The 16,507-nt window shown below is 41.2% G+C and overlaps 1 long non-coding RNA gene across 1 annotated transcript in view; it reads right to left on the reverse strand.

Moving 5' to 3' along the window:
- Positions 1-12,016: 12,016 nt before the first annotated feature.
- The window catches only part of LOC139083323 (uncharacterized), a 30,339-nt gene continuing 25,848 nt past the window's right edge, over positions 12,017-16,507 (reverse strand). The window contains exon 5 of the long non-coding RNA XR_011539955.1: positions 12,017-12,601. This is a non-coding gene — a long non-coding RNA (uncharacterized lncRNA). The remainder of the gene's footprint in view (positions 12,602-16,507) is intronic.

Consider the following 16,507-nt stretch of genomic DNA (forward strand, 5'->3'; position numbering starts at 1 on the left):
CCTCCCTCAAGGGAAGAGCCTCTTTTTCCCCCTGCCCCCCTCCTCCAGTTTCAGTGGGTTTCCATCAGTGCCCTCAGCCTACGGGTTTTGATGACCTTCCCCTTACGGATTAAGGCTTGTCCTGGAGGGGTAGCATTTTGACAGTGGCTGCTATCTGTTCCCTGCACCCAGCCAGCACCACAGAGGGTGGAGGAGGGGGGCTTTCTCAGGATTCTCCCCCATGTCCCCTATCTTCCTGTAGGTGATCGGTGGGATTCCCAGAGGAAAAGCCTGAAAGAGAGTGCAAACCTCTTCATGTCTGCAGCTTTATTAATTGGCAGGCCTTTATTAATTTGTTAAAAATTTCTAGTTTAGTCCTCTTTCTCAGGTAAGCAAACGCTCAGATCCTATTTCTCCCTGTAGGTGCCTGTCTCTCTCTGGATTCCAGGTTAATTGTTTGTCCTATGACCTCAATTCTCTGATGAGATCAGGAAAAGTCATTCATGTGCAGTTTTTCCAGCTATTTTCTTGTACAGATGGACGCAACACTCTTGACAGCATTTCAGTTTGGATCAGAAGCCCACTAAAGATTTTTAAGCAGAGGAATGAAATGATCAGATATGTAACTTTAAAATGCTATTCTGACTACAGCGGGGAGAATGGACTAGGTGTTAACAAGACAGGAAGGGTGTGGACATATGAGGAGAGGAGCCCATTGCTATCATTCGTGAAGGAGTGATGGTTACTTGGGCAAGGCTGGTAGTAGTGGGGATGAAAAGAACAAGATGTATTCTGAGATATTTGAGAAGTAGAATAAATAGAACTCGCTAACTGGATGTGGGAAGTAAGAGAGAGGGAGAGGACAAGGATGACTCCCAGAGTTCTGGCATGAGCAACCGAATGGGTGGTAATGTCATTTACTGAACTAGAAAACAATGAAAGATTAATAAATTTGATTACATTAAAATGTAAAACTTCTGTCCATTGAAAGACATTATAAACAAAGGACAGACTTGGGGAAGATATTTACAATTCATATAACTGACAAAGAATTACTATCCAGAATGTTTAAAAAAGAATACATTAGTAAGAAAAAGACAAACAATCTGACAGAAAAACAAGCAAAGAATATGAACCAGTTCACTCATATGTTGAAGATAAACAAACATGTGGGCAAAGAGAACAGATTAGTGGTTACCAGAGGGAAAAGGAGGAGGGGGCCAAGGGGGTAAAGGGGCACATATGTATGGTGACAGATAAAAAGTAGACTATTGCTGGTGAGCACAATGCAGTCTATACAGAAACTGACACATAACAATGTGCACCTGAAATTACACAATGTTATAAACCAATATGACCCAATAATTTTTTTAAAAAAAATATGAACCAGCAACTCACTAATGAAGAAAAACAATGTCAAAAAAATATTTTGAAAAGATGCTCAACCTTGGCAGTAGCCATGAAAATACATATTAAAATAACAATATACTATTTCATGCACATCAGATTCAGAAAAAATTAAGAAATCTGATGAAACTAAGAATTGGCAAGCATTTGGAGTAACCAGAGTTCTCATGCATTGCTAACGGGAATGTAAATGAATGAAATCACCTTGGAGAACAATTTGGCCATATCTTGCAAAACAGAAGATATATATCCTTACATACAATACCCATTCCATTTCTAGGTAATAACCTAAAGAAACTCTTGCTCACATGGACAAAGAAACATATACAAGAATGTTAATTTGGGCATTGTTTTGTAATAGTTTAAAAAGTGAAAACCAGAGCCAGCCCTGATGGCCTCGTGGTTAAAGTTTGGCATGCTCCACTTCAGCGGCCCGGGTATGGTTCCCGGGCAGAGAACCACACCACCCATCTGTCAATAGCCATGCTGTGGTGGCAGCTCACATGGAAGAACCAGAAGGACTTACAACTAAAATATACAACTACGTACGGGGCTTTAGGGAAAAAAAAGAGAGAGAGAGAAAGAGGAAGATGGGCAACAGATGTTAGCTCAGGGCAAATCTTTCCCAGCAGAAAAAGAAAAAAAAATTTAAGTGAAAACCATATAAACATCCATCAACAGAATGACCATATACATTGGGGGTATATTTATACAAGGGAATATAAATACAATACAATAGTAAAAATGAAATAACTAAAACCACATGTATCAACATGGGTAATGATACATGTACCTTTATTTCTTTCATTTTTACTATTATATTGTATTTATATTACATGTACATATATATATATATAACATATATACATATATATTTGAAATTTACCCATGTTCATTTATGGCATGCGATAGAGAGAGAGGTGCTGAAAAAAAAGCCACTTGGTAAAAAGATACACATAGTTTAATACTATTTCTATGAAATTAAGAAACAAGCAAAATATCATATATAGATTATAGAGATATTCATAGAAAAATTATCAAAATGTGCATGGCAATACTGAACCAAATTCAGAATATTAGCTATTTCTGGGGAGAAAGAGAGGGGAAAGGGATATACAAAGAGCCTCAATTTTATATGCAATGTTTCATTTTTTAAGCTGAGTCATGGTTACTTACATGTGTGATTAGTTATATTATAATCCACACTTTTTTATATGCCAGAAATATTTCATTAAAAATACTTTGTTAAAGAAAACAACAGAGAACTTCCAGTTTCCAGTAATAACAGACTAGGTTTTTCAGTCCAAACCTCTGGCTGAAAATGAGTATTTTTTTTAAATCATGGAAAAAGCACCAGAGAGACGACAAGACAGTAAGGAATTACCCAGAAAAAATTCAAGAAACAATGAGAATTCAGGCACACAGGTGACAAAAGCTAAACTCGCACTTCACCAAAAAGGTAATCAAATGGCTAAGAGACACATAAAAGGTGCTCAGTCTCATTAGACATCAGACAAACACAAATAAAACCATATACGCCAGATTGGCAAAAATTCAAAACTCTGACAGCACATAGTACTAATGTTGATCAGCGTGCGGAGCGACCAGGACCACCGCGAACTGTCCAGGAAGTGTGAATGGGTTCTGCTGCTTTGAAAATCAGTTTGGCCTCATCTACTAAGGCTAGCAATACTCTATGGCCCAGCAAGTCTACTCCTAGGCATACACCCTGAGAGATGCACGCATACAATTACCAGGATGCATACACAATAGGGTCAATCGAAGCAGCGGTCATAATTCCAGTTCCAAAAACTGGAAATAAATCGGATGTTCGTCATCATAAGTAGCAGCATAGTCTCACGACGGACCGCTATATCGTAGGCAAAATGGATGAAGTCCCGTGAAACACGGCAACAAGTACGAATCCCATAAACATGTTGTTGAGAAAAAGAAGCAACACAGAAAAGAAAACCTACAGTGTGATTTCATTCATAAAGTTTAAAAAAGTAAACTACATTGTTTAAGGAGGCATACGTAAGTGGTGAAACTGATACAATAAAATCAAAGGAATTCTTATCACTGAAGACCCTGTAGTCACTGCTCTAGGAAGAAGGAAGTTGATCACGCTGAGAGAGGGACGCGGGCACGACGTCTGAGCTTCCAGTAATGCTCCATCTCTTGATGTAGGCGATAGTGACATAGTCACTTCACGTTATAATGATTCATTAAACTATCCATACCCACTTTCATTGTTCTGCTAGGATGTATATTTCATCCATAAAGTAAAATAAAAGGGAACAGGTTTGGGTTAAGGATGGCAAAGGACCTGAAGGATTCAGTTGTGACCCTTTGAGTATGAGGTGCCCGTGAGACAATTAAACGTTGGTGCTGAATAGACTGGAGACATATATTTGAGAGTCCTGCATATATGGATGATAACTGAAGCAAAAGGGTATATAAGATCGCCTGTAGAGCGTGTGAGGGCCTAAGACAAGACCCCGTGGAACTCCCACATTTAATGGTCAGATAGACGAGGAAGAGCTGGCGAGGAGACTGAAAAGGAATAGTCAAAGAAATAGGAAAAACCCAAGGAAATATGATGTGTGGGAAAAAAAAAAAATGTTTTAAGAAGGGAGTGGTCAACTATGTCAAATGCTGCTGAGATGTCAAATACAATGAAGACAGAAAAGAGCCCATTGGATTTATTAACATACAGTGACTGACCTTAGCAAGAATGGATCCAATGAAGAGAGGAGGTGGAGCGAGACGAAGACTGGGCAGGAGGTGAGCAGGGCTACCACACGTCACAACTACAGATGGCACCCCTCAAATTATGCTCCAGGAAGCACCATTTACACAGACTACAGCACATCGGGGCCCAGAGCGCTTTGCCATGTCGAGACCCTCAAGAGCAAATGGAGGCCTTGAGTCGAGTGATTTAAGAGCACTGCCCCTAAGTCCAGCAGCCTGTGCTCAAACACTGCTTCCACCTCTTACTAACAGTGTGAAGTTGGTCAAGTTACTCAAACTTCTTCCACCTCAGGGTCCAAATCTGTAAAAATAATACCAATGCAATAGGACTGTCGTGAGGAGAAAATACAACAATCTACACAAAGTGTCCAGCACATATGGTAAGCACTCAATAAACGTACATTATTATTTTCTGTGTTACTTACACTCTTTCCAGAAGCTTGGCTATTACGGGAGGAGAGAAATGACAGTAGCTGGAGGGGGACATGGAATTGAGGAAATATGGTTTTTGTTTTGTTTTAATTAATAGACTTCATTTCTTGGAGCTTAGGTTTACAGAAAAATTGCACAGAAAGTACAGAGTTTCCATGTACTCCTCCTCCCCCTCCACACACACAGTTTCTCCTACTATTAACAGCTTGCATGAGTGTGGTACATTTGTTACAACTAATGACCCAATCTTGATACACTATTACTAACTGAAGTCCATAGTTTACATGAGAGTTCGCTCCTTGCCTGGTACAGTTCTGTGGGTTTTGACAAATGTATAATGTCATGTATCTATCAGGATAGTATCACACAGAGTAGTTTCATGGCCCTAAAAGCTGCCTGTGATTACCTGTTCATCCCTCCCTCACCAGGCCCCTGGCAACCCCTGATGTTTTCACTGTCTCTATAGTTTAACTTTTTCCAGAATGTCATATAGTTGGAACCATACAGTATGTAGCCCTTTCAAACTGGCTTCTTTCACTTAGCAATATGCACTTAGCGTTCCTCCATGGTTTTTTGTGGCTCGATAGCTCATTTCTTTTTATTGCAGAATAATACCTCATTGTCTAGATGTACCATAGTTTATTTATCCATTCACCTACAAGAGGATCTCTCAGTTACTTCTAAGTTTTGGCAATTATAAACAAAGCTTCTAAAACGTAAGTGTGCAGGGTTTTATGTAGACATAAGTTTTCAACCCATTTGGGTCAATACCAAGCTATGCAATTGCTGGATCATATGGTAAGACGATGTTTCGCTTTATAAGGAATTGCCACACTGTCTTCCAAAGTGGCTACACCATTTTGTATTCCCACCAGCAGTGAATGCGAGTTCCTGTTGCTCCATATACTCACTAGGGATTGATGTTGCCATTGTTTTGGACTTTAGCCATTCTAATAGTATCTTGTTGTTTTAATTTGCAGTTCCCTAATGACATATGATGTTGAGCATCTTTTCATATGCTTATTTGTCATCTCTATATTTTCTTTGGCAAGGTATCTGTTCAGATCTTTTTGACCATTTTTGGGGCCCATTTTTAAATTGGGTTGTTTTCTTATTGTTGAGTTTTAAGAGTTATTTGTATATATATATTTTTTAATTATTTTTATTTTTTGCTGGGGAAGATTTGCCCTGAGCTAACATCTGTTGCCAATCTCCTCCTTTTTTTTTTTCTTTTTCTTTTTTTTTCTTTTTTTCTTTTTTTCTTTTTTTTTCTTTTTTCCTTTGAGGAAGATTAGCCCTGAGCTAACTGAAGCCAATCCTCCTCTTTTTGCTGAGGAAGACTGGCCCTGAGCTAACATCCATGCCCATCTTCCTCTACTTTTTATATGTGGGGCGCCTACCACAGCATGGCATGCCAAGCGGTGCCATGTCTGCACCCGGGATCCAAACCAGTGAACCCCAGGTTGCCAGAGCGGAATGTGGGCACTTAACCACTGCACCACCAGGCCAGTACCCTCCTTCTTTTTTTTTTTTCTTTTAATGTGAGCTGCCACCACAGCATGGCCACTGACAGATGGGTGGTGTGGTTGCATGCTGGGAACCAAACCCAGGCTGCCAAAGTGGAGTGCACTGAACTTTAACCATTAGGCCATTGGGGCTGGCCCTTGTGTACATTTTTAATACACGTCCTTTATCAGATTTGTGTTTTGCCAATGTTTTCGCACAGTCTGTGGCTTGTCTTTTCTCCCTCTTAAGTCTTTCACAGACTAGAAGTTTTTCATTTTAACAGAGGCTCATTTATCCACTTTTTCTTTCATGGATAGTACTTTAGTGTTAATTTAAAAAGTCATTGCCTAGGGCTGGCCCAGTGGCATAGTGGTTAAGTTCATGCACTCCACTTCAGTAGCCTGGGGTTTGTGGGTTCAGACCCTGGGTGCAGGCATACACACTACTCATCAAGCCATGTTGTGGCAGCATCCCACATACAATATAGAGGAAGACTGGCACAGATGTTAGTTCAAGGCCACTCTTCCTCAGCAAAAAAAAAAAAAAAAGTCATTGCCATACCAAAGTCACCTAATTTTCTCCTATATTATCTTCTAGCAGTTTTATAGTTTTGCATTTTACATTGAGGCCTATGATCCATTTTGGGTTACTTTTTGTGAAAAGTATAAGGTCTGTTCTAGACTCATTTTTTTGCATGTGGTGACCAGTTCTTCCAGCACCATTTGTTGAAAAGACCATCCTTTCTTCATTGAATTGCTTTTATTTCTTTGCCAAAAATCAGTTGACTATACCTGTGTGGGTCTACTTCCAGGCTCTCCATTCTGTTCCGTTTATCTATCTGCACATTCTTTTGCCCATCCCAAACTATCTTCATTACTGTAGCTTTATAGTAAGCCTTGAAGTCAGGTAGTGTCACCCCTCTGAATTTATTCTTCTCTTTCAATATTGAATTGGCTATTCTGGGTCTTCTTGCCTCTCATATAAACCTTAGAATCAATTTGTCAATAGACATAAAATAACTCTGTAGGATTTTGATCAAGATCGTGTTGAATCTACAGATCCAGTTAGGAAGAACTGACATCCTAACAATATTCAGTGGGAGGTATTTTTTGAAGGTGTTGAAAATATCGAGCATATTTAAAATTTAGGGGGAAGGAGCCAGTAAAGAAGAAGAGGTTGAAGCCTCAGAAGGGAGGGAATAAGCAAGAGCACGAGACTCCTGAGCAGGCCGCAGGAAATGAGGCTCCAAGTGCACGTGGAGGAACTGGCCTTAGACCGGAGCAGGGACCTTTGTCCATTGTAAAGGAGGGGAGGGAGAGAGGACAGACGCAAATGCAGGTGCATCTGTAAATCTGGTGGCATCTAGTTTCTTGCTGAAGATGGACACCAAGTCATCATGAAGTAGGACTTGGAAGTTTGAATAGAGGAAGTGTGAATAGTTATTGCATGGAGGGAAAGAGCAGGTCGGCCAGAAGGAGGTAGCAGGATCACCAGGCAGTGTTGAGGGCTCAGGTGGTGACCATGAACGTGAAGCACCAATCTAAGCCGACCTGCGAGCCTGCCCGCTGGGACTCAGAGACCCAGTTGCACACAAAGAGAAGGAAATAATTCAGTTCATCAAGGATTGGGGTGTTTCCACAAAGGTATGATTAAAGGTCAGAGAGGCAAGGGACCTTATAATATCGACAAGAGTGGCAGAAATAGTAGTAGCCTGTCCGATCTAAGATGGATAGAAAGGGAAGTGAAAGTGGAAGGAGCTGATGGCTGAAAATCAAGTGGCGGCAGCAGTGGAATGGTCGTCCTGAGTGAAGACCAGGCACAGCGGGAGCAGTGGGGCAAGAACCAGAGGCTGTGGGCAAAGCGCGTCCACATCTGTACGGGGGGGAAATAACAGAGTTGCAGTGAGGATTCAGTGTGACAGGACGTGCGCGTCATGAACACCACACCGATGTTTGCTTGTTTGTTCACTAGGCCGTAAGCTTCCTGAAGGCAAGAATCACGTCTCAGACAGTCCTGCTCCCAGCATAAAGCCTAATGCCTCACAGGTGCTGAGAGAATCTGTGAGTGTTAGAAGGACGAATGAATGAACTGATTTCCCTTTAAGAGCTAGGCTCTGCCAGAATTTTCTGGACTAGAAAGTCCAGGAAACAGCTGGTCCTTCAATATTCTCGTACACAGACTAGCTGAAGTCTGACAACAAGGCTGAAAGATCAGACTGTGTTCTGATAATGGCAGAGTAACTTGTACTGGAAAATACAGATAGATATAGAAATATATATATATACTGACAAAATATAAAAAATAGTTATTTGAAGACATTGGAGAGTGATCAAAAGAGCACAAACTGAAAGAGATTTAGTGCTTAAAAGAGGGAAGACACACTGGGTGAGATCCGTATTTACCTGGCTTTTACAGGTTTTATGAGGTACACGGGGGTGGATAGAGCTCAAGAAGAAATCAGCGGTCGTATTAAGAAGTCAGAGTTTGGTGCTGTCAGATCAGCTGGAAATTGACAGGCACCCTCAGAAAAGAAGGAACAAGAACAGAGCCCCAGATCAGCACATGAACTCCTCCCGACCCTTAGCTGACTCCTGAACTAGGAGAAGGCTCCAAGGAGCCAGTCATAGAAGGAGCAGCCACCCCTCATCAGGCCTGGTTTAAGACTGACCCACGACCGACAAGGACGCCAAAATAATTCCAGTGGGAAAAAACAGTCTTTTCAACGAATGGTGCTGGGACAACTGGATATCAACATGCAAAAGAAAGAAGTTCAATCTCATCTTACTCGGTATACAAAAATTAACTCAAAGTAGATAAAATACCTAAATGCAAGAGATCAAACTATAAAACTCTTAGAAGGAATGTAACAGTAATCTACATCACTCCTTAGATAGGCAATGGTTTCTTAGATACGACAACAAATGCGCAAGCAGCAAAAGAGAAAATAACATAAATCAGACATCAGCAAAATTAAAAACTTTCGTGCTTCAAAGGACACCATCAAGAAAGTGCAAAGACAACCCACAGCATGGGAGAAAGTATTTGAAAATCACATATCTGATAAGGGACTTGTATTTAGAATATATAAAGAACTCACAGCATGGTAATAAAAGGACAAACAACCCAATTTAAAAGTAGGTAAAGGACTTGAATAGACATTTCTCCAAAGAAGATATACAAAGGCCAACAAGCACAAGAAAAGATGTTCAATATCATTAGACATCAGAGAAATAAAGTAAAGACCACAATGAGATACCACTGATTAGGACGGCTATGATAAAAAAAAAAAAAAGACGGATAATAACAAGTGTTGGCAAGGATGGAGAGAAACTGGAAACCTCCAACACTGCTGGCGAGAATGTAATATGTTTGCAGCCACTTTGGAAAACAGTCTAGCAGTCCCTAAAAAGATTAAACATGAAGTTACCATATGACCCAACAATCCTGCTCCTCGGTATACACCTAAGAGAAATAAAAACTTATGTCCACACAAAACATTGTACATGAATGTTAATAGCAGGATTATTCATAATAGAGAAAAAGTGGAAACAATCCAAATGTCCATCAACTGATAAACAGGTAAATAAAATGTGTTGTACCCCTGCAATGGAATATTATTTAGTAATACAAAGGAATGAAGTACAACTCATTCCTTGGATGAAGTTTGGATGAACCTTGAAAACATTATGCTAAGTCAAAGAAGCCAGTCACAAAGGACTAAATATTGTAAGATTCCATCTATACGAAATGCTGAGAATAAGCAAATCCATAGAGACGAAAAGTAGACTGGCTGTTGCTTAGGGCTAGGAGAGTTTGAGGGAAAATGAGGGGTGATGGCTAAGGGGCACGGGGCTTCTTTCTTGGGTAATAATGAAAATGTTCTAAAATTGACTGTGGTGGTGATTGCACAACTCCGTGAATATACTAATACCCACTGAATTGTACATGCTAAATGAGTGAATTGTATGGTATGTGAATTATATCTGTAGAAACTGTTTTCTAAAAAAATTTTATATGGCATAGTCATACAATGGGATATGATTTGACAATAAAAAGGAATGAAGTGCTGATATATGGTACAGCGTGGATGAACCATGAAAGCATTATGCTAAGTGAAAGAAGCCAGTCACTAAGGACAACAAATCATATGATTCCATTCATATGAAATGTCCACAATAGACAAATCCATAGAGACAGAAAGTCGCTTAATGGCTGCCTAGAGCTGGGAAGATGGGGGAAATATGGAGTGACTGCTGATGGCCACAGGGTTTCTTTTGGGGATGACCAGAATGTTCTAAAATTGTGGTGATCATTCCATGACTCTATGAATATACTAATTGAACTGTGTACTTCAAAAGGGTGAATTGTATGATTCGTGAATTATATCTCAAAGCTGTTACCAAAAAAAAGACTGACCCAGAATCAGTCACATGATGTCACCACACCAATGGGAGGCAAGAGAGGACCCAGAGTTCAGAGCCTAAAAAGAGGGTAGGCTGACTGCCCTTGGAGTATGGGGGGTGACACAGCGTGCAGGACGCCTGCCCACACCTCTGCCCCCGTGAGCACTACAGAGTGGAGGCGACACCACAGTCATATTACCAACGGAGAAGAGCCAACCTGCAGGCCCTCACATTTGACTCAAGCCCAGAGGCCGGCAACAAGCTATGTCAACATCCCAGAGCCCTGAACTCGCCCTGTGTCCAACTTGAGAATCACCCAAAACCAGTGGACCAGCGCCATTCTGGTGTCAGGGAACCACACAGGATCAGGTCTGGTCTGGAGACACCCTGCCCAGAAGGCACTGCCAGGCTGGCTGGTCCAAGGCACTGGAGGGACTTAGAAATTTTTGAGGAAGGCACTTCAAAGCACAGAGCCCCCTGAAGTTGGGGCCCTGGACAGCCTTGCTTGTCTGAGGGCAGTACTGCAGAGAATACATGTAGAAAACAAATAAAAAGATGGTGGACTTAAACCAACCATACTGATAACTGTATTAAATATAAATGGACTAAACACTCCGTGTAAAGATTGTCAGACTGGATTTTTAAAAAGCAAGGCCAAATTATGTGCTAGTTACAAGAGACACACTCAAAATGTAAAGATACAGACTGGTTAACAGCAAAACGATAGAAAAATATATACCACATACACACTAAGCATAAGAAAGTCAGTTTCAAAATAAGTACATAGAGATGTTTTTAAAGGCCATTTCGTAACAATGAAAAAAGTTAATTCACTAAAAAGAATTGTGTTAATAATTAATAATACTAAACGTTTACACACTTTAAAACAAAGCTTCAAAATAAATTAAACAAAAATACCCTGCTTCTTATAGAGGAAGAAATAGACAATCACAGTTGGAGATTTTAAAATTCCTTTGTCAGTAATTGACAGACTAACAAAAAAATCAGGAGAGACACAGGAGATTTGAACAACACTATCCATCAGTTTGACCTAATGTACATTCACAGAACACTTCACTCAACAACAGCAGACTACACATTCTTTTCAAGCGTGCGTGGAACATTCAACAAAATATATCATGTGCTGGTCTTTAAGCAACTCTCAATCATTCGAAAGGATTATGTTGAATTTAAAAGACTATGTTCTATGACCTTAACAGAATTAAATTGGAAATAAGTAATAATAAGACATCAAAAAATCCCCAACTATTTGGAAATTAAGCAAAACACTTCTAAATAACCCCAGGGTCTCTCAATGAGACACCACCATACACCTGCCAGAGTAGCTAAAATTCAAAAGGTTGACAACGCCAAATATTAGCAAGTATGGAGAGCAACTGGAACTCTAACAAACTGCTGGTACAAGTTTAAAACGTTACAACTACTTTGGAAAACGCTTTGGGAGTTTCTTAGAAGGTTAAATATACACCTGACTATGACCAAGCTATTCCACTCCTAAGTATTTATCCAAGAGATACTTGTATAAGAATGTTCACAGAAGCTTTATTAATATTAACCAAAAATTGGAAACAATCCACATTTTCAAAAACAAGTGACTGGATAAACAAATTTTCGTATATTCACACAATGGAATACACTCAATGATAAAACGAAATTAACTACGGATATAGGCAACAACGTGAATGAATCTCTAAAACATTATGTTGGGCGAAAGAAGTTAGACAAAAATAATGATTCCATTTACATGAAATTCTAGAACAGGCAAAACTAATCTACGATAATAAAAATTAGAACAATAGTTATATTTGGGGGGGATAGATTGGAAATCATCCCAGGGTGATGAAAATATTCCATAACTTGATTGGAATGGTGGTAACATGGGTGTACATAATTGTCAAAATTCACTAAACTGAACGCTTAAAATCTGTGTATTTTATTGTACGTAAATTATACTTCAAAACAAATGTCAGCTTCTTAAAAAAAAAATCAAGCTCTTCTCAGGTGCTTCTGCATCCTGCGACATTGCAAATCTTCCCAGAAAATGTTGTCAGAGACAAAGAATGCATAATCTTCTATCTTTGGAGTATTAAGATTTAGGGATCCTGTTAAGAAATCAATTAAACAGTCACAAGTCAGATGTAGCTGACAGGCTAAGATGCTGTGGGGTGATCTAACACCTCACGTGGGAGATAATTTTGAGTACTGCCAACTGATTGCAGACTAGGGAAGTGATGCTAAGATTGGATGAGATCTGGCTTTGGAAGGAGAACCCCTAGCTGGGTAAGAGCTTGGATGAAGTGGCACAAAGGGTCAGGGTGATCTTTTTTGATGGGCGAGATTTTCACTGGGGTGGACTCAAGCGAGGAGGAGCAGGACTCTCGATTGGATTGCGTTCAGATGCAATATGGACAAACGCAAGCGTGACCGGGCCTTCGTGGCAATGATAGTGAAGCTGAGGAGTCCCTTGCCTGAGGCTTCCCTGACTGAAGCAGAGACACTTTCAGCTCCAGCCCAGCAGTCTGGCACTGAACCTGATATCAGCAAGGCCAGGAGCCAGCCTGATAACTGAGCCTCTCCTTTGTTTTTCTAACCTCTAACTCTGCCTCCCATTCAAATGTCGCTGCTAGAGCAAAGCCTCTTACCTTGGACTGCATCTTGAAAACTGAAATCACAGCCCCAGCCTGTCCCTTCCGTGGTTTCAGCCCCTGGCCCTGAACTACAGCCAGTGACAGTGATGTTGTGGGGGTAGTACCGTTGTTGTAATGGGACTAGTAATTAGAGTAGTCCTGTAGATGATGCTGTGGTTACTACAGTAGCATCAGTAGCTAATATTTAATGATGCTTAACTATATGCCAGGCCCTGTGCCGAATGTTTAAATGCTTTATCTTATTTAATCCTAACAGGTGTCCCTGTCTTACAGAGGAGGAGACAGCAACTCTTTGTAAATCCTCTGTTATAACTTTGTTCTTGTTGCATAAGTGAGACCCATTCATTATAGGAAAAAATTAGAAGATTCAGGTTAGCAAAAAGTATAAAATCAAAGTCACCCATCACCACATCTCTTTAAGTTATTCTTTACTACGCCCTACCAGGTATAAATTCTTCTATACATTTATAAAAACTGTATGATGCAGTATGTGGTTTAATCAGCTTATTTCATTCAATAACATACTGAACCTTTTTCCCTATTAATAAATATACTTTAAAAACACCATTTTAATAGCTATTTTATATTCCTTCACTATTAATCCAATACACTTACCCAATCTTTTATTGTTAGACATTTAGATTGTTTCCTTTTTTGTTTTTTTTTTTTTTTTTTGCTGCAAAAGATTCCCACTGAGCTAACATCTGTTGCCAATCTTCCTCTTTTTGCTTGAGGAAGATTCGCCCTGGGTAACATCTGTTGCCAATCTTCCTCTATTTTGTGTGTGGGACATCAGCACAGCATGGCCACTGACCAGTGGTGTAGGTCCATGCCCAGGAACCGAAACCAGGCCGCTAAAGCGGAGCACGCCAAACTTAACCACTAGGCCACGGGGCTGGCTCCTAGATTATTTCCTTTTTAAACAATTTTTTTGCTGTTATAAAAAATGTTTCACAGACCGTCCTTATAGCCAAATCTTTCCACACCTCTTCCTTTATTGCCCTAGGATAGCTTCCTGGAGTGGGACGGACTGCCGAGTTGAAGAGTGTGGGCATTTTTAAGACTTTGAAGTCCTACAGCCCTGACCTTGCACCCTGGCTGACAGCATGGGACCTGAGGCAAGTCACTCCTGGGTGCTGAGTTTGTGTCCTGTGCTCCTCCTTCTCCTTCTGTTTGCTTCTTTTCACCTTTTACTGCTAACACTCTGTCCACAGGTCTTCTGCTCTTCCCTGATTATAACCCGGGGCAAGGCCCATGCACGTTCCTCACTGTATCCTCACCAGCACCCAGCGCAGAGTTCAGCATCCGGTTAGAGGCAGTCTGGTGCTGCAGAAAGAGTAACGGTCTGGAAGGAAGGCACCCGGTTCCATTCCCAACACTACCCCGACCAGCCTTATGGTCACAAAGCCCTTCATGACCTGGCCTCACTCACCTGTCCAGACTCATCGCCTCTCACGCTGTGCGTTTACACTAGCAGTTCTGAACTAACGGTTCTTAGAACACACCTTGCTTTGGCACATTTCCACGCCTTCGCCCGCATCTCAGGACCGGTAGCCATACTGTGCCTCTGCACCAACGAGGAAAAGGTGCCCCTTCCTCCCGGTGGTGTGCAGGCTGAATGCAGGCCCCGCCTCGCCTCGGCCTGGCACCATGCTGCATTAACCAACCTCACACCACTTCCAAAGCCTGGAACGAACACAGCTAGCCTGGCTAGCAAGCCCCTACTCATCCATCAAGTCTCAGCTCAAATGCTCCCTCCTCTGGGACGTCATCTCACTGGCGCAGGTATAGTTGGTTTTTCTGCTAAGCTTCCCCTGCTTCGTGAATAGCCCCCATGAAAGCACGGACCTTTATTGAATCATGGTTGTTTGTCTATACCCCTCTCCACCCCATTAGATTATCCTCAGTGATTTCCTCTTTTATTCCTCATACAAAGCCCAGTTACTGACACAGAGGAGGAGATCGATAAACCTGAACGGATGCATGAATGAAGGAATGAGTGGCATTTTACCTTTCTGGTCCTCACATTGTTTGAGAATAAAGAAATTAGAATAAGAGATGCCTGAAGTTTCTGCCAACTCTAAAATTCTCTTTTCCAAGATGCATCAGGTAAATATTCGGTGAGCGAATGAATAGCATCTAACCAAAAGAAAATCCCTTTAAAGGGATTTTAAAGGTGTCTTAAAGAGACATGGATCAATTTATTTAAGCTTTCTTCTAGAAATGGACCATTGTGAGTTTTTAGAATCTCTTAAATATTTGCCTTGTCCCTGGAAACCTTTCAGAAACATTTCAGACCATCTGAAATAGAGTTTAAGAGGAATTGCTTTAGGAAACCCTTCCAGAGAGTGGCTTGCTCTTCATCTCATTATGTGAATGACCTGTCTCTGTTATTTGTCTTTCTTGGATATTTTCACAAAAGCAATGCCTATTTCTTGACAAAAGGCAGCATTTTAGCTTCCTTGCGGCTAACGTTACTTCTCTCATGAGAAGAAATTTTACCCTGACTCCCACTTCCCTCTCCAGAGATCTCGTCCCTAAGTGACACTGTCATTCTCCTCAGAAGGGCAGCAAAGCTCCCAAGGGAGTCAGGCCTCTGAGACACTCACAGAAGCAGACGTCTAGACTGGAGGCTGTTTTACAAACTTTTGGGATCCCTGGATAGTCCCCTATCTCCCTGAAATTCTAGTCACAATATTGTGTACATGTGCATTTTCTAAAGGAAGATCAACATCTTTCTTCAGATTCTCAAAGGATTCCCTTGACCCCAAAAAAGTCTAAGTAAGAACCACTGGTCTGGAGTGTGAGCTAAAACAGGCTGGAAAGTGCAGGGGCTTTTAAGATCAGATAATTCTCTAGTGCATTCTTTTGGGTTATACTAAAGACAGATTCCTCAACAGCCACAAACTGGTGTCCTTGGGACCGAGTCACTCCACCCATATCAGTGTCCCTCCCTTAGGGGCTTCCCCAAACCCCTAGGACTTGCTTAACACCCAGCCTGCTCTGCAGACACAGGACAATTCTGGGGGAATGTCAGACACCTGGCACCTCTACCCTTAAGTTTTAATAGTAATGGCTTTGGAGACAGAAGATTGAGTTCCTGAGAGGTCATGGGACCCTCTGAAGACCAGAATCATGATTCCGCCACAAGGGGGCACCCAAAGCCCAAGCAGATGGGAAACCGAGCGTCCTGCCTCGCCGCGACTGTGGAGAGCAGAGAAGTTCCTCTAGCCCTGAGCCAAAGCTCGAAGCTCCTGGTTTTGCAATTGGCCCACAAAGCCCTTCTACCCCCACCCAGTGTCACCCGGGGGTCCTTGTCGCTCTCTTTAGTGCAAACTTTGTGTATGGTTCTTGCCGGCT

This window comes from Equus przewalskii, chromosome 5 (assembly GCF_037783145.1).
Source record: "Equus przewalskii isolate Varuska chromosome 5, EquPr2, whole genome shotgun sequence".
NCBI classification, from domain to species: Eukaryota; Metazoa; Chordata; class Mammalia; order Perissodactyla; family Equidae; genus Equus; species Equus przewalskii.